Source organism: Eulemur rufifrons, chromosome 7 (genome assembly GCF_041146395.1).
Source record: "Eulemur rufifrons isolate Redbay chromosome 7, OSU_ERuf_1, whole genome shotgun sequence".
NCBI lineage: Eukaryota > Metazoa > Chordata > Mammalia > Primates > Lemuridae > Eulemur > Eulemur rufifrons.
The window spans coordinates 74581418-74601117 of NC_090989.1; the positions used below are offsets into that span (position 1 = coordinate 74581418).

At 38.5% G+C, this 19700-nt stretch overlaps 1 pseudogene; it reads right to left on the reverse strand.

The window, feature by feature from the left end:
- LOC138385752 (Y-box-binding protein 1 pseudogene) overlaps positions 1–19700 on the reverse strand; it is a 92886-nt pseudogene that overhangs the window by 19534 nt on the left and 53652 nt on the right.

Here is a 19700-nt window from a genome sequence, read left to right on the forward strand (position 1 = left end):
TTAGATCTTACCATGTGAGGACTCTGTAATTGGGCCAGAGAGAGGAGGACATGAGTGACTACAGACTAGGGGTCCAGCAAGGGACAAAGGCATCACTGTGGGGTGAGCCATGTGGTAATGTCCATTAATGAAATCCTTCTTAAATTGGTGCATGATAGTTGTTCAAAATCCTATTTAAAAAGCCTCAATTTACTAGAATTTGATATACACACATTGTGTTAAATATATTGATTTTGTCTAGTGTACCTCTAAACACAATGAAAGAATTAAAAAATGTACCCAAAGAGCAATTGGTTCCCTTCCATGTTGTTTACTCCATGCTTTTTTTTATCGTAATTGTTTTTATTTTTTGGTGCATGTATGTTGTGGGGGGAGGGGATCATAATCCTTTAGAAAAGAGCATCTTTCTACCTCTCTGAAAGAGATAATTGCTGGTCTGCACTTCCACTCTTGGAGCTACATTCCCTTGAGACTCATGACAGACATTTTCCTGCATTTCCTATTATCAGGCTGGACAAAGCCTGGGTGTATGAGCTTCCCTATGGTCAGGGATGAAGAGATCATCAGCTTCTCAGAGCAGGTTCAGATATGTCTTGGGTTTTGCTCTCTTCAGAGCCTAGCACAGTGTCTGGCTCATGGTAGGTGCTAAATGAAATTTGTTAAATTAATTCATTAATACATAAATCAAAAAGAAACAAGTGATTTTTCAAACCTTCTATTGAAAAGAATCTTCCCTTGGCATCTATCATGCACCAATTCAAGAAGGATTTCATTAATGGACATTACCACATGGCAAAGCATTTTGTAATGTGATAAGGGGACTTTTGCCTCTAAGACACCTGTTTGAATCCATCCTAAGTAGATAGGGGCTGGAAGTTACTGCTGCCAATATGAAGGGAGCTCACAATGGATTAAGGTTTAGATCCCAAGGAACAGGTGCCCTGGTCATAAAATCATCCATAACTATGAACCAGATAAATTAGGGACTGAAAGAGCCACTAAACAAAGACTTGCACATGATCGACACAAGTCCTATGAAAGAAGTTCATAGTCCAAATTGTAGTGACTCAGTATGGTGGTGCATGGAAGATGCTTAGAAGACTGGTGTTATTAGATCAAAATTGTAGTCCTGATACTGGCATAACATGGCTTGTTCATTATGACAAATTTTTCTAGGCTCAACTTCTGCATATCCTGTGCTGGCCCTGGAATTACCCATTTCTCCAAAAATTTATGGTCTTTTAATGGGAGATATTATTTCAGCATCACAATCTGGGTACTAGCAATGTTCAATGCTACTTTATTAAACATTATTTCTAGACCTTTTCAATGGAAAGAGCTAAGAAATATATGTGTATTTAAAAAATATTATCTCATGAGATCATACCGATATCTCCAATTCAGCTCAGACTTCAGAGGTTTTTACTTACCGTATTCTGTGTCACGTCTGTATTTCCTTTCTTCCAAAAGGATCATCCTGGTTCTCAATGAAATAGGGGCTGATAGAAATAGCATGTTACACAATTATTCATTTTCTTTATCCCTTATTACACACTTAACAGTCTCAAATTAACAATACTGAACTACCACCACCAATATAATTACTGAGGACAGGCAAATATGGCTTGCTCAGGTTCTCACCATTTTCTTCCCGGTTTTTAATGGTTGTGCTGTAACTACTGTCTGAATTTATGACCATTATTTACTATGCTCCTTCTTTTAATTCTCATTTAGTCTTAGTTCTCCTAGTAAGTATTTAGCAGTCAACCCCAGATCTTATGATGATACCTCTTTACTCATTTTGATTTTCTGAAACTTGTTCTCTAGCAAATCCTTAGAATGGGCTCATAGGAAAAATCTTCACTGAATTCTTATATACTGATAATTTTGTGTTCACCTCTTCTACATGAAAGTTAGTTCTTGCTGGATAAAAATATCCTTGGCTCGCATTTTCTTGAGTATCATAAATATGTGAGCCTGTTTTCTTTTGATATAAAGCATGCTGTCAAAAAGTTTGATGTTGGCCCAGCATGATGGCTCATGCCTGTAATCCCAGCACTTTGGGAGGCTTAGGTGGGAGGATTGCTTGAGGCCAGGAGTTTGAGACCAGCCTGAGCAGCATGGTGAGATGCTATCTCTACAAAAAGTAAAAATATTAGGCCGGGCGCGGTGGCTCACACCTGTAATCCTAGCACTCTGGGAGGCCGAGGCGGGTGGATTGCTCGAGGTCAGGAGTTCCAGACCAGCCTGAGCAAGAGCGAGACCCCATCTCTACTAAAAAATAGAAAGAAATTATATGGACAACTAAAAATCTATATAGAAAAAATTAGCCGGGCATAGTGGCGCATGCCTGTAGTCCCAGCTACTCGGGAGGCTGAGGCAGTAGGATCGCTTAAGCCGAGGAGTCTGAGGTTGCTGTGAGCGAGGCTGACGCCACGGCACTCACTCTAGCCTGGGCAACAAAGTGAGACTCTGCCTCAACAAAAAAAATTAAAAAAAATAAAAAAATAAAAATAAAAAAATAAAAACAAAAAGTAAAAATATTATCTGGGCATGGTGGTGTGCACCTGCAGTCCTAGCTACTTGGGAGGCTGAGGCAGGAGGATTGCTTAAGCCCAGGGGTTCAAGGTTACAGTGAGCTATGATTGCACCACTAAAAAAAAAAAAAAAAAAAAAAGTTTGATGTTAGTCATATTTTCTATTTTTTCCTTGTGGGCTCAAAAAATATTATTGGCTTGCTTCCTGAGACCTCCTGGTTCTGATTCCTTTCTCCCATTTATTTGCCCCTTCTCTTTCCTTTGATCTATAATGTGCCTGCCTTGCTTAATTTTGGTTTCATTTTTTCCTCTGTGTGAAGCCCTGTCCTAGAAATGAATCCTGGCTGGTCAAATTAAAGAATTTACAGGGGCAAGACTGCATCAGCCCCTCTGAGCTTCCTTACTACAGGCTCCTCCACTCATCTGACATTGCACTGGACAAACCCTCCTAGCTCCTGGCGGCAGCGCTAATCTCAAATTGGCCTGCTGTGATTGACAGTGACTGCTCATTGTCTATTTTGAGATTTTTCTCTTTTCAGGTCTGTCAGATAGCTTCCCTCTGTGTTCAGCCCCTCAGAGTTTGACATCATGCTGGCCATTGGTATACTCTGGCATTAGTTGGTTTTTTTGTTATCTACTTTAATTGTATATGTTCATGGGTTTTTATGTTTTGTCTGTTTTGTTCTTGCTCTCTGGTTGTTCTGTTTCTACATGGGGGAGTCATGAGATTGAAAAACTATGCTGCCATCATGATCTTCCCACTAAGGCATTAATTTTAAGTGGCTTAAAGGATTTAAAGAATTCTGAAGAAATAGTCACATCACTTCCCACAAATTATATTGTAGAAGGCAGCTGTCCTGAGCTAGTACTGAGAGGCAAATGCCTTGTCACTGAATTACTAAACGAAGTTGTAGTTACTGAGTATGCTTTGCAACGTAACAGACAGGTACCATATCACTCATGCCTTCACAGGCAACATGGAAGATAGAGGAAAATATTAAGCGATACCATGTGGAATCAGACAACAGATACAGAATGAGGGACATTCTACAGGAGATCTGACTGGGATTTAGGCCAAAGAAATGGCATAAAAAACAAAAGGTAAGGAGGAGGAGCTACACTAGATTGAAAGAGACATAACAACCCAAAGCATTGTTACACCATAATAAAATAGGTTTTTACCTGAAAATACTGTACATTTTAACATGCTGTTATTCCATTGAGGATGAGGGAAGCCAAAGAGAAGAAAAGGAGAATGGTCTCAATCCAAAATTATTATATTGGGGAGGGACATGTTTATTCTCTAATGCTGCTAATGGAAAGTTGCAAGCAGGGGAATACCAAAGGTCGAGGATATGGGGAGCAACCCAAAGGTGTCCTTGGTCACATCTTTAATGTTCAAGGAGACTAGTCAGAGGAGCTCATCTTAAAGAAAGCATTTTCTTTCTTTCTGTTTTTGTTTTTGAAAAAATAATTTCAAATTTAAAGAAAAGTTGCATGAATGGTACAAGGATCCTTTTCCCTGAACTATTAAAGAGGATGTTGCTCACATGAGGCCATGCCACCCCGGAGTACTTTACATTAGTATGTAATTCTGACAAAGGCATTCTCTTGTATAACCACAAGACAGTCACCAAAATAGGAAATAAATGTTAGGCTACAATGATACAATCTAATCCTTAGGCCCCATTCACCTTTCACTCAGTTGTTCCAAGAATGCTCTTTATTGCACAAAGATCAATTTATGATTACATGCTGCCTTTAGTTGTCATTTTTCTTTTCTTTCTTTCAATCTATAACAGTATTCTGTGTTTCTTTGACTCTCCTAACCTTATCACTTTTGAAAATCAAGCACAGTTCTAATCTATGACCTTTACTTTGTCATTGAATAGCTGTGTTGTCTTGAGGAGGGGGAGTAATTTCTCCATTTGAAGTCCATTTTCTTCATTTGTAAAGGGGTTAGACATCATGACCTCCACAGTCCTTTCCAGTTTAAAAATTTCCAGGATTTGTCATAAGCTTACTCAGATCCACTAGGCTGATCTCATGCCTAAATCTAATCATTTGTCTTGCAAAATAAGAACTTGTAGGTGACTAAATGTGCATCTATTTGAACTGCCAGGATCAATGGCAGGACAGCAGCTTCCCATTTAAAAGACAGTATACACATATCTTTGACCATTTCTCTCTTAAAAGAAGATAGTGGCAAAGGCAGCAAGAGACAGTGAGTTCAGTTTCATAACAAGGCTGAGTTAACAAGTTTAAATATGAGACTAAAGGCTTTGTTGAGAGATCAGAACCTATTGACTGCCACTGAATTCCAGGTAAACATTTTATGTGGCCACCATACTTTTTCCTCTAGAGTTACTTCTAACAAGAAATTTTCATATCCTGGAGCAAACATGAAATCTAAAAAAAGCCATTTCCCTTCTTTCCTCACCATTAATTATTTCAAGGACTCTTCAGATTATATTCTACCTGAATGCCAGGAAGGAAGTTGCCTCCTCTTCAAGTAGATTGCCTCCATGACCTCTCACCTTGCTTGGGCACCAGTTTAATATCAAACATTGGTGGAAAGCAAATAAAACCAATTCCAAAATCTGCTGGCTTTATTTTACCAAAGTGCACCTGAAGCATGCTATCCTGTTACAGGTCTTTAACAAAAAGCAGTCTAAGACAAATCAATCTCCAACCCACACACACTCCCTCAAACCAAAACACAGAGTTAACACAATCCCTAGGTGGTCAAGTGGTTTAACCACAAATATCCTGGTGGCCTTGTCTGACTCTTAGTTTACACAGCTGAAATGGGATGGCTGGGGCCCCTGGCTAGCACAGGGAAGGAAGGAAATTGTGATGGGCGGGTGCCCACTGTGGTCAAATGTGGTCAAATCTGCCTTTGGAAAGACACAATGGGAGTTCCATGTCTGAGCAAAAGATAAAAGCCAAAGAAAAGAGGAAAAATCATTCATTCTGCAAAATATTGAGTGCACACTAGAAATTGCTGGGTTGGGTGGGGGGAAAATGGAAGGGAAATAAAAGACGAGTAAGACATGAATATTATTCTCTAGGCTAGGCATGACACAAAGTAGAAACTGCTAAGGGAAACAAGAAATAGAGAAAATTCTATGGGAAAACTATAATACCTGGCATTAATAGACTACCAGTAAATGTATGACAGAAGGAAGGAAGGAAAGGAGAGTGGGAGGGAAGAAGGAAGAAAAGGTGGGTAAATAAAAGTGCTTAGCTCTGGCTTTGGAAAGGGAAATATCAGGGAATTTATACTGAGAGATGGAAAAATAATATAATAGACACCCTAAACTAATAAAAAGGAAAATAACTGAGCTTGGCTACAGTTCTTAAGCAAAAAAAAAAGTGGATGCAGCCACTTGGTTTGAAATGCATTATTTTGGCTCCCACTAGTCTCACCGCACCCTGCCCCCGGCCCCCTCAAGAATAAGACAGACTCACAGACATGGGTGCCTCTATCACTCAGAAACCAACAGAACATTGTTTATTTCAAGGAGTAGACACCCTTATCCCAAAGGTGAGGTTGATGCCTATTCACCTGAGAATCCAGCCCGAAGGTACCAATACATACATTACTGTCACCAGATTAGGCATTCACATTCACCCTTCAGAATATGCCCTATATTTTCTTGCTTTTGGACTGTTCACCCTGCACCAGGGACTGCAGCAGGGACTCCATCACTATCACCTCTGCACATACAAATCTTACCCATCCTTTAAGGTTTGCTTTATGGTCACATCCTCCTAAAAGCTTCTATGATATTTCAACAAGAAATTATCATTACCTGTTGAAAAGTTTCTAACTTCTTATCCCTTCCTTAGGGCCCTCAATTCATATTACCTTGTTTAATAGCTTTTGGTGCATGTTCTGCCTTCTCTGTAAGGCCAGGAGAACACAGGATCTGTCTGATTCATTTTTACCCACCCAATACCAATCATGACTAAACAGGACCCCATATGAGTTCAACAAATTTGGTAACAAGTGAATAACTATGCTGACACCATAGAGTGACTAATTATTGCATAACCAGGGTAAGCAAGGTTGTGCTACTGTACAAATAATTCCAAATTTCAGTGGCTTAAAACAGCAAAGGGTTATTTCTCATTCATAATGCAAGCCCATTGTGGATTGATTAGAGGTTCCCTTCTATAGCATTCTGACCCAGGTATATAAGCCGACAGAGACTCCGATCCTCGGAGCATAGGCAATTAATATGGCCGCTCCTATGGCAAGCAGAAAGGCGAATGATGAATCAGGTAACAGCTTGTAAAGAGGCCTTTGCCTGGAAATGACATATATTTGACATCAATATGATCACATTCTATCGGCCAAAGTTAGTCACAAAGACATGCCTTGTTTCAACAAGAAAAGAAAGTGCAATTATTCTATATGTCTAGAATATTCAGTGAACAGCTCTAATAATTACTAAAAAGATCACATAAAATTGACCTTCGGTCTTTATGTTTTAGCTTGTCATTCAATAAGTATGGAAGCATGGTAGTTCCCATCAAAAACTAGCTTTAAAATAATTTGCCTAGAGCCAGGTCATAGTAGTCAGAATTCATGGGTTTCCATCTTAACTAACTTTATATTATAGACAGATAAATACAAATATTTTCCAATAAAACAGATTTGAGAATCCATTTTATTTGTTGTCTATAAGGCAGAATACTATCACTGGAAATAGATAAATTGCTGTTCTTAAGGAGTGAAACACATGAAACCATAAGAAAGCATTGTATTTAATTTTAAAAATTAATTAGTTAAACATTATTTGACAAATCTTTTTGTATGCATGCTTTCTTTTAATAACAAAGGCTTCAGAGAAGGCATATATGGAAGAAAATATTGTCCATAAGCTATTTCTAAGACTGGATGATTTGACCTTTTACTAAGACAAGAGTTCTGTCAAGAGAAGGGTCCATGATAAAAAATGTCATCTTGCTATTGACCTTAAAGTTAATTTGTTGAACTACTCCCAAAACAAATACCTTCCCCGCTCCCGAGAAAGAGATTTCCAGGATTGTGCTGGTCGTACAATTTTGCATCCAGAGATGGGAAAAGAAAAGAGGGAGATGGGTGCAGAGAAGAAAGGAGAAAGGGCAGAGCTGGGAGCAAGGCACTGGACTGGCAAAGGTAGGTTCGCTTGGATCAATCAGAGACACAGCTCAGGTACTATCCCTGGGGCACGTTAGACAACTCGGAGCAGAGCAGAGTTCTTACAATGCAGAATTTGGAAAACAGGTGGATCCTTAAGGGAGCTCAACAGGACCAGAAAGTCACTTTTAAAAAAGGGAGCAGGGCTTGGTGATCAAAATGCTTTGTATCATGTTGATTTACTAAGTCTCATGTAAGGTCCCCAGGTCAACATGCCATCCACAGATCCCTGAAAATTTCTCAGAGTCCCTACAAACAAAATTACTCTTGACTCCACCCATGGTTTCAATTAATTCAAGAAGAGATTGAGACAGAAAATCTTCAGAAGTTCCCAGAGTCGCTTTATTTTCTTAGAATATCTTCATCTACACCCATTAAGCCGGACTCTTTGAATGAGTGCCCGCCTAGAAAAGACCCAGAGGCGGGCGTCAGCCTGCTCTGAAGAGCTTATCCCCCACTTTAAAACTCATTATGCCTATGTTTTTAACCTTTTGATACACTGGGATTTCTCTGAAGATTTATTTTATAAAAAGGATTCTGTACTCCCATAATATGCTGAAATAAATAAATAAGGCATATCAAGAAGCTAAAAAAAAAAAGGATTCTAGAGTTTCAAAAAAATTAGTGCTGCTGTTCTAAAACATTAAATAAGGCAAATCAATTTTTTGACTCAGAAGAATCATAAGATAGATACATAAGGCAGATGCATGAAGAAGGCGGGTAGGCCAGGGAGCTGGCTCCACTTTTTTCCCTTCTATTAAGTTCCAAGTATAGGCCTTCTGAGAACAATGATAGCACCGAGGTAAGGTTATGGGCTGAGTGCCACAGTACTTTAATGCCGTAGTGCTAAGACTTTGTGATTTGATGAATTTCATGAACCATAACAAACAATAATAATAAATTAGGGGCCTGGCACACAGTATCACTTTCAGGGGGGCAGTTATGACGAGGGACACTCCCAGAATGCATAGGACATTAGTCAGATAATTTTATGGGTCCTTGTCTATATAAAGAATTTGAGTTTTAAACACGTTACAAAAGTCTCAGGCCCCTGTAAAGTACAGTGATTTATTGACAAAGCTTAGAATACTGGATAGAGAAGAGTTACTGAACGTATTTGTTTATTGTCCAATCAGTGTGTTGACGATCTTTATACTAATGCCTGGCTCCCCTCAGGAAAGTTTCAGACTCCAAAATGGAAAGTGTGACAGTTTTAAATACTAGGGGCACAGGTAAAGATTAGTGCTTTCCTTTCATGTCACCCAAACTTTACCAGGAAGAAAAATCAAGAGAAAAAAATATCTATATTATTACTATCCTCTTAGCAGAAAAGTCTTTCTTTTCCTGCAGCTTCGTTTTCACCACCTAGACACTTCAATCCCTCTGCTGTGATGAAGTACTTGTTTTTTGTCTCACCTCCTCTCTATGTCACTGGTCTGAATGACAAGGATCTCACAATTCTAAATGGAATGCTTCTGATCAAATTTAGCAAGGAAAGAAGGAATGGTATCATTAAGCATGTATATTTTGCCAGATGCCCTATGTGTGATTTGTCATTTAACTCTCTTGATAACACTTAAGATGGGATTTCATATTCTCAATTATAGATGAGAAATTTGAGTCCAAGAGAATTTAAAAAGTCAAGATACATCTGCTTTTCCCCTAGACCACTGCATTCCTTCAGCTCTTTATCTGATGTTCCCTAAAATTTGAGGTGAGGGATTACAGTCAGTTGTAAATAAATACAAATGCATACAAGATGACCATCAACTTCTCTGCTACCAGAGAGGAGTATTTCCATATCTTCTTAGTTGTGTTAATGTAACTCAAGTCTTATATAAAGCTGTGTATGTCTATGCAAGTGTATGTTTCTGGCTAACAGTGAAATTCCTGGAATAAACAATATGTAGCTTGATGTTAGATAAAACCGTAGTCAAGACTGGGGTTATACAAATGACTAAGGCTACCTTAGTGTAATGAGCTGAGAGCTCATTTGTCAATGGATATCAATAACACATATTCCAAGACCTTTCACAGAGACATCCTATTACTTATAATGTTAGTTCTGTAAGTTTTTAATCCTGAATTATAGAAAATAGGCAAAGGATCTGAATGTGAGTAACTCAGGTCTGTGTTATATGGAAAAACGACAACTCTCTGAATAAACCTGTCAAGTTTATTCTACCCTCAAGCCGAACTTTCTTCTCTTTATTTCCTTAGATAAAATTTCCACAAGTGATTCCATCGCTGGAAACTACTTTTGAACTACAGCTATACATATACATCTACATAAACATATGCACATACATGTACACACACATACACACTTAGATGTGTGTGCACACTGAAAATCAGTTCACTCCTTAGTTTCAATCACCTTTATTACTTTAAAGGTAGTTTAAGCATGCAATCATAGAATATTCAAAATATGAAAGTATCACGTCTTCTGTCCGTGCAGAAAATGTGGATAGGTTAAAGGATAGAGAATATTGATAACAAAAATACCTTACATATGGATAGTACTTTACACAGAGCTCTCATTTTCATTATCTCATTTGATTCTTGTAATAGGCTTATCCTTAGGCAGGAGAGATGTTATTAACCCATTTAATAGATGAATAAACTGAAGCTTGGATTTATGTTCAATATAACGTACATAGTAATAGAGCAAGAACTGAAATCTAGATCCTTGTAACATAAATCCAGTATATGTTTTTACCATAATTTTTTTCAAAAAGATACTATGGTCCTGAAAACCTATATATTTATATGTTCATCTGTTTATCCTTTTCTATCCATCATCTAGCTTTGTATTTTATTATGTTTGAGATTTTTCCAGGGTACCAGCGATGCTTCTGTTTATTCATTTTGGCAAAGAAATGTCTTTAAATTTTGTTGGGTTCACAGCCTTCTGGTGGACAGAGTCCTCCTCATGCCCCTCTCACGACAAGAAATCTCTACTTTCTTCAGTTACTGTAATGCATTCAGCCCGCCAGTGTTATGCAGAAAATTTAAATACAAGTCTTTAATTTAGCAGATCCACCCACAAGGTTCCAGAAGCTAAAGTCAGCATGAGTCTTTGAGAAAATATCACCCTGGAAAAAATAGTACATGTGAGAAAAATACTGTGAATTTAGAAGCATTTGTTTTACAAACTACAGATGCAGAGTGAAAGAAAATGACATCTCGCTTTGATATTAAGCATTCCTCCATAACACATCCATCTGCAACATGTTTTGCAGTCACTTACCCGCTAAACCTCACGGCACACAGATTTGCACATGAGGCACAATACAGCTGACCCCGTTTTACAGATGGAGAGAATAAAAACACAGAGAAATTAAATGGATTTCTCAAAGTTTCCAACCAGTTTTCAGACATCTGCCATTGGACAGGAGTGAACTAAGTAAGCCACCCTAGTCCTTTTATTAAAGTTGAAAAAAGGAAATTGTATTGGCTCCAGCTTTTTTCTTTTTAGGAGGAGGATTGTTGGCTGAGATCTACTTAAAAGGACAGTCAGGAGACTTGTCATGAAGCCATTTTTGTGTAGCAAAACCAGCCTTTAATTATATTGTGTGCTTATTTGGGGTAGATGGGAGGGGAAGGCAGTGCTCCATGATCTCATCTTTAAAGGGGATGGACAAGATCGGTGGTTTTAAAAGTATGTTTCTCAGACCAGCAGCAGCAGTGTCACCTAGAGACTTGTTAGAAATGCAGATTCTCAGGCCCCACCCTTTACCTACTGAATCAGAAATCCTGGGGGTAGGGCCTGAAATCTATTTTGCGAAGCCCTTCAAGTGATTCTGATGTATGCTAAAATTTGAGGACCACTGAATTCTGAGTCCATCATGTTGTTAAGATGATCAATTGCATCTTTTCAGATAATTTTAAAGACATTTTAGGCTCTTCAGAATACATATTAGTTCATTTTTATGCTTTGTGATGAAACTAGATATTAATCTGTTCTATTTTAGTGGCAGAGAAATTGAGATACAGGCTTGCAGAAACTATAGGAAACAAAATATAAGACAGTGTAATGTAATGTCTCTCTTCCTCCAGATAAGATGCCTTTACCTTTTCTTTCTACAGCTCATGCTTTGGAACCACAATCAACAAAAGTGGAGAATCAGCAGACGTGGAACTCAGGGCTATTCCTTCATTTACTTAATGACGTTGGCAAAATAGTACCTAGCTGTGTCTTGCAGCTGCCAGGTAAAATAGTAGCATCCTGTTAGTTACTGGTTTCTACTTCAGTCGCAGGCAGGCGCCTTGTGAGTGAGTGCGCCAATCACAGCACAGCTGTATGGTTGGCTCTCAGGGCTACTGCAGAGGGATGGTGAGTTCCTTGAGGACAGGGATTGAGTCTTACCAATTCCGGATCACCAGCATTTAGCACTTATCACATCTGTGCATGATCGGAACACAGAACCTGGCCTGGCACGGTGGGGATGGGATGGGAGGATGTTTGTTGAATAAATTAATGAAATAATGGAATAAACGAATAGATGTTGTTCTTCCTCATATTTTCCATTATGTCAATACAAAATGATAATAAACTTTTCTTTTTCCCTCAGACACTGACTTTAACGAATAAATTTTCCAAAGCAGAGGGACTTAAAGTACATCACATGGCCTCATAGATCTTTTCCATTTCTTAACTTCTTGGTTCAACAAGGAATTGAAAGGAATCAATCTCCTGCTGACTGACAGTTTTGACAGCTGCTGTTCTCGGGATGTCAATGTATAATGTGTTTTTCAACTCACCAGTTTAAAACTGAACAGAGACATATGCACTGTCAGTCTTGCTCCTCTGATCTTGCTCCCGGTCCCCAGTTCCCACCCGCCTCCTGCCCTGTTTTATCCCTTCCTTCCCTCATGTCAGTGAAGTGCCTTTAATTTCTGAGCAATTCCAAAGCTCCTCTGCCCCGAGCTAGAAGCTGGATTAGAGCTCATCTTCCCTGAGTATTATTACAGCATTTTCACAGTGGAGTCTCCAGCTTTGCAAACTAATAGGGCATCATAAATTTGAAGCTGTTCAAATAATAAACGAATCTTTTCTCTATGCTTAGCCAAGGGAAGGGAGTATTAAAGTGAATAAGAGTAATAATAAAAAGCAAGTTAGCAGCATGGGTATAATTAAACTGAATAGTTCACACACACAAAATAAAGCTCTAAACATTAACTTCCTCTGGGACACACCCCAGTACACCCAGACCTCACCTCAGAAAGGTATGCACAGTTTGTCATCCTAACGTAAAGCAAACAACTACACTCACCCTGCCATTTACAATAGGGAGACAAGTTTGGCTCCTGAGTCAAAAATTCTTCCAGCCCTTAGGAGCAAAAAACACCAATTTTTCTTACCTTCAGTATTCAGAATACTGAAAATGCAATTCCTTGAATTGATAACAGGCTCTAAGGACAGGAATATGATGCAAGGGTATCTTATTTTCATGCAGTGTTGTAAGTGCTTTTTCATCTGTGCCAGAAAGAATAGCCAGCAGCACAGTAGAGGCATTTTGACCCCTAAAGCTGCTCTGCAGGTCCCCTGGGGGGCCCTTCCTTCCAGAGCACTCATTAGAAAGTGTAAGTTCTGAGAGGGCTCAGTCACTCTGGGTGGGGCTACTACCATCTGCACTTTCTCCCCTGAAGCCATTTAAAACCCCATGAAGAACCGGTCACCCAAACTAGGCTACACCTACCTTCCTTTCTCAAGAGCTCTGGGCCCAAGTCACCCCTGGCATGAAAATTAGAAAGTATTTTCTCATCACTCTTGATAAATTGAGCTTATGAGAACACAGAAAGTTATAATTTGGAAATAATGTGCATTTTTTGTAGCCGTTTTCCTTCAAAGAGGCTATTCACAGAGAGGCCTATTCTAGAATGCCCTCTTTATTTTTAGGGATACAAAACATTCACCATAAAATGATTATGTGCATGATGTGTAAGATTTTTTTAATCTTGGTTGTTTCTCTTGTTCTTCACTTCTCCTTCTTATATTTTTGAGACTCACACATCCTCTAGCTAGAGGAGCAAAAGGGAAAATCCACACACGTCCATGGACATGAGAGATTAAATCTGTTGTCCAGCTGCTGTTCTGTAGCCCTTCTCTACGTGGCAAAAACACCTCTGAGCTAGAGCATGGCTTAATAAGGAGTTCCCCATCCCCTCATATGGCAATCATAGCCAACTGATTGGTCCCCAAAGCTGCTAGTTTCATAGGAAAGAAAGCCTTTCAGGAAAAAAAACAGAGCAGTAAAGGTCCTCTACTCTAATACCCCATTTGACAGTTGGTTGGGTTGACAGAACAGGGTATTTGTCTGAGACACTAAGATACCTCAAAATCACACTTTTTAAACTTTTGTTAAAAGTTTTCTCTTTTTCTCTTGTGTTATCTTTGGTATTCCTAATGTTAACAATATTTACTATAAAATTCTGAAACTATTGAGCCTAAAATAAAATGAAAGTACTTGCTCATACTATTAAGTCTTCCTTACCATCTGAGTGATTTTGAGAATTCACTTGCCTTCTGTAGGTCTATGCTTCCCTATTGATAGACATGCTAGAGGAGTGATATTAGATGTACCTTAATCTCTAATGTTCTTTGTTGTAATCTCAATGACTAATGATTATCAAAGTGATTATTGCCTCTATTAGTGTGGATAATCAAGAGTTAAACAAATGTATTTATGTACATAGGATTAACATACATGTATTAGGAACATAATGCAATTCTTAAGAGCATATTAGAACTATTGCCTTATCTTGTGATTTATTTAATTTTATAAAGCAAAATAAATAGAAGTCTTGGATTGGGGATTTCAGGTCCTAGTTTTTCAGTCAGCTTTATTATTTAATTTTACTGTGTGACTGTAAATCATTTAACTTCCCTAAGCCTCAGTGACTTCATCTGTCATCAGGAGCAGATAGGTAGGGTAGGAAAAACACAAAGATTTTATACTATATTTTGTCTAAGAGTCCTTCTAGCTCTACCATTCAGTGAGATGGGAATCTGGCATAACTCTTTAAATAGTCATATCTTTGTATGTAGAAATATACAGGTTACTTGGACATAGAAGACAAAAGATTGGGGTAAAGTGAGTTAGAGACAATATTGTCAACAAGGGTAGAAGTTCTAGGGAGTCCCTTCTTTTTTGTTGAAAGTATGTGTGTGTTGGAGGAAGGGGAACAGCATTGATGGAGGCAAAAAGAAGCCAAGTGTTAATGTAAATCCTCTTTTCTTGACACTTCTATTTCACCCTTCCTGTACCCCTAATCGATTTCCCTTTAGAAGCAAAGAGCCCCTAAACAGCCACGGCTAATGTACTTCATCTGAACACAATTATAGTCCTAGAAATCCACTAATTTTTATTCATATGTATGTGTATAAAATCAATCTTACAAACTCTCAATTTAAACCAAATTACTTTAAACCAAATTCACTCATATTGCATTAACAGTAATTTTAGCTAAATGATTTATTGATATTTTAATAAAAGAAAAATCAAAGGAAAACATATAAAAACTTACATCTAGACATTGAGTTATGGTTTTATAGTGTTGAAATAAATCTATTAATAGAAAATTATTAAAATACATGCTAAAGGTAGAAAAAGAAGTCATTATCAAAAACGATTCTATTTTCTAGTAGATATCATTTAGAAGCAACAAGAAAAACTGAAATGTATTCTTATTTCTGGGTTTCAAACACAGTGATAAACTGAGAGCTCTTGACACAAGGTCAGCATAATCATAAACTAGTTTGCTTAGAAAGTTGCCAAAGTCTCACACTTTGTGACACGTGTACACCTACCTGAACCCTCAAAAAGTTATTGCAGGAGTGTAGAGAGCCCACTAGAGCATTTTCTTCAACAGGGCACACTAAGGATAAATCAGTTGAGTGCTGTTTACCAATAAGTCACCTCTGCAATATGGAAGGCACATATTGTCAGGAGATGTCCTTGTGGCAGTATGGTCTGCCTCCATAGGATTTTTCCTCCTCTCTCTACCATAGTCATACTCCTATGGCAAACTGGCAGATGCAGATTGTTGCAAAAAGCAATGAAAGTCAACACCCTGTATTTGGGGACTCAATTGCCACAGATTACCCGATTTACTATGTGAATAGCAAGAAAATTATATAGATAATAACAGAGCACAATTAACTGCATAGGCATTTTATTCAACCACAAGTCAACTCAACATGGGTGGTCCAAAGATAACCTATTTGCTTAATGACCTTAAGGAAGTTATTTCCCTCTCAGGGTCTCAAAGGGATTGAACTAGACCAGTGGTGCTTGACATTACCTGTACATTAAAGTAGCCTGGGAGCTTTGAAAACTATTGATTCCCAAGCCCTGCCTCATGCTACCAGTATACTAGAATCTCTAGTGATGGAGTCCGAGCATTGGTAGTTTTTGAAAGCTTCCCAGGTGATTCTGATGTGTATTCGAGGCTGAAAAACACAGATTTCTTTTAAAAGCAAACAGGGGGGAACATCAGAGGATTGACCTTAAAGTTAAACTTTGAACACTAGAATATTCATGGGAAGGATGTTTAGAAGTGAACACTCATTTGTTGGACCTACTTATTGGGGCCATGCCCTACAAAATTGCCACTGTGCAGATGTCAAACTGAAAAACCACAAAACTAAATAAATTCACATGGAATCACTCAACTTATTTGAGGGAAACTGAGATTGCTGCTTCCTATGGTAATATTCAGACTGTGAAGCTTTTTTAGTCTTCCATGAGTGGGGTTGCTTCAGAAATAATATACCACCCAACAAAATAGCACCCTAAAAGTGCTATTGCCTCATTCTGGCAACGAAAACTGTGTTTTCCCTTAGGCTTTGCTTCGTAGGCTGGAGTTGCCATGGGAAGCAAGGCTTTATTGGGATGCCAGAACAAACAGGCTCTGAAACCACCACAGCATAACTTATAGAGCTGCCTATAAATCAAAGAGAGCCTTAGGGTCAAAGCCACTTAAACACACGCACACACACACACTCACACATGTTCATACTCCTTGAAAAATATTACAAAGGAGAAGGTATGCCAGGGAAATCCAACTAAAATTACTGCACGTAAGTAATAATAACAAATTTATGTGCCTCTTTCATCCGCAATTCTCAAAAAACACAGAATGTGCTAAAATTACTTGTCTTTTGAAAGCTTTCCAATGTTCTGGGGGATAAAAGAGGAGGGATTTTGCATATAAAATCAGGCAAGTGGAAGTGGCTGTAAGAGGCCATCTACTCTATTATTCTGGTTTTAGGCATTGTTATCATGAAACCAAGCCATTTCTCTGCTTCCCCTTGGCAAAGTCAATTGTACACTATTCAAAGGTGTAGTCTTCTATCCAGCCCACTCTGTTTTCCTCTAGAAGACTTTCTACCAGTGACCTTCTGCTGGGACAGGATTTTAAATCTTTCCTAACACTCAGGTGCCAGTATACAACCTAACGCAGGTTAAGTGCTCTTAAGCTGGTCACCTCTTTTCTCCATTCTCCTAACCCTCTTAGTTTCCTCTTTTACCAAGAATGCCCATTACCCCACTAAAAAGTGCATTTCTTTGACTCTGGGGAACAGTATCTTATCCTTAGAAATCTGGCAATGTCCAGATAATCTTGATATTTAAAAAGAACATTTATACCTATATGGTATTTCTGAAACAAGTGTTGAGCCCACATGACCTTGCTCTACCATCTATGGAGATGACAGACAGCTGGTCACCATCCACAGCCAGAAGGAGCTCAGTAGATACTAGTTCTTTGCACTTCCTCCCCTCGGGCAGTATCACTTTTTTATTCTTTTTTATTTTAATAATGCTAAAGTGAAATGTAAGCTTAAATTTGGAAGCCTTAAAAGAAAAGTTTTAGAAAAGAATCACAATCACAAATCATGAAGGATTTCCTTGTTGCATAAACAATGAGGACATTTGCAGGAGGGATGGTCTCTCCACAGTGGGAAGCCTGCCTAGATGGTGTTGCACTCTTGTGTTTGCCTCTCCTGTCACCAGCTTCTGCGATAGCTAACCCACCTACAATGTACAGACCCAGCTCTCCTCAGAGCTCTAGGATCAACCCTGACTTTAGCCATGTAGATGATCTGGATCTAGTTCAGTTCACTGGGGCATTACCTCGAGGGACACTCATTGACAGTCTAACTCTGATATTGTGCCCATTTCTGTCTCATCCTTGACACCCAGTCACTGCCATAGCCTGAGTCCCTGTCAGAGACCTTGAGCCTGATTGTGCTTTCTTTGTAACTTGCTTAGCATACCAGCCTCCCTAAGACTTCCTTCTTTTGCCATCTCCCAAAATCACACCTTCTAAATGATGTTGAGACTATGTAGAGCCAGTAATAAAAGAAGGCAGTAGAAAATGGGTGGGAAACAAGCTTGGAATAATTCCTGAGCCAAATTGCAGACTCTTTCATATGATTTTATGCTGTTATTATGATGTCTGGCTTTTGATTGGATATCGGTCAACACAGAGCTTAACTAGAATGCAAACAGGACTGGTGCGCTTTTTTAAAATCTCTTCCCTTTCTCCTCATATCATCCATGACTAGACTTGTGCTTCCTCTCCCTGCTTGTTCTAATTCAACTTCTCCAACTCAACAGTAGAATAAATTAACAAGGCAGCTATGGTGGAGTGAAAGGTACCTTGCACTAGTTGTCTGAGTTCCAATGTCTCTACTCATTGGTAGGGTGACCTTAGGCAAGTTATTTTACCTCTCTGAGCTTCCAATTACTTATAGAATTGTCATGTGGAGCCAAGGAGTTGTGAAAGCTATATAGCACTATAAATATGTAGGCTGTTTTCTCCTCTTTTCCTAATGCTAAGAAAATAGAGTGGTAACACAGTCTAAATCTTTTTAAGTACTTCCCCAGAAAAATTTTTGAGCAATCTGGGGAGTTCTTTATGGTCATGTACTGGTCAGGTTCATTTTGGTCACAGTTACTAAACCACAGTTTTGCAATTGCTCATATAGTGCAAAAGTTTGGTACCTGCATTTATTTCTCTAATATACATTTTCCCCAGGTTTTTGCTGGTACACTTTAGCTAACACAAGACATCAAAGAGGTTCTAAACTAGTAGGAGAGCTTCAAAGGCTTCTTGAAGGGTCAATTAGCAGTTATAAAACTTATCTCTCTTGTTACTAATGGCTATTAAACTAAAGTGAGGGCTAATGAGGACTGATCACTGCCACCTCCTGGGATTGTTGTTATTGAAGTAGAAAATCATTTTAACTCTCTGCACTGAATATGCAATGTGTGATGAATTTAAGATTCATTAACTATTGTAGATTGAGGATCTCTTTATGATTCTTTCAAGTTAGAAGGTGACTTGTACCTGGCAACAAACATAGCGTAGGTACCTGCTTTGCCATTAAAATAAGTTGGTAAGATTTCCTGATGACATGAGTACTGACCCCTGTGGGTGCTCTCATGGTTTCCAAAACTCAAGTGGGCACATTAGTACCAGGTAGTATAGCTTCCTGTCTAAGCCAGGGAGCAAGACTGAATCAAATGTTACCTCTGCCGTTTCACGGCTTCTTGATATTGGGCAAGTTAAAGAACCCATCTGTGCTTTTGTTTCTTCACTTGTGAGATGGGGCTGCTGAAAACACCTACCTCCAGGCATTGTGGTGAGTGAAAAGAATAAACACAAAGTACTCAGTGGTCACTGGCATTTCACGACCATGTGAATGGACTTTTTATTTAAACAGGCAAATGGAAATTTATAGTCTATGGCAAAATTTTTTGTTTGAATAGTTATGTTTAAAAGGTCTTTTCTTATATGAACAACTCTCAAATTATCATGTAATTATAGGTATATATTTCTATATAATACATAAAATGATTCAACATGAAGATTTTTGCTTTGTTTCTTATTTACATTGTCTGAGTATAAAATTAGCACATTCATTCTAAGTCTGTTTTTGAAAGAATCAGGAAATAGAAAAGAAT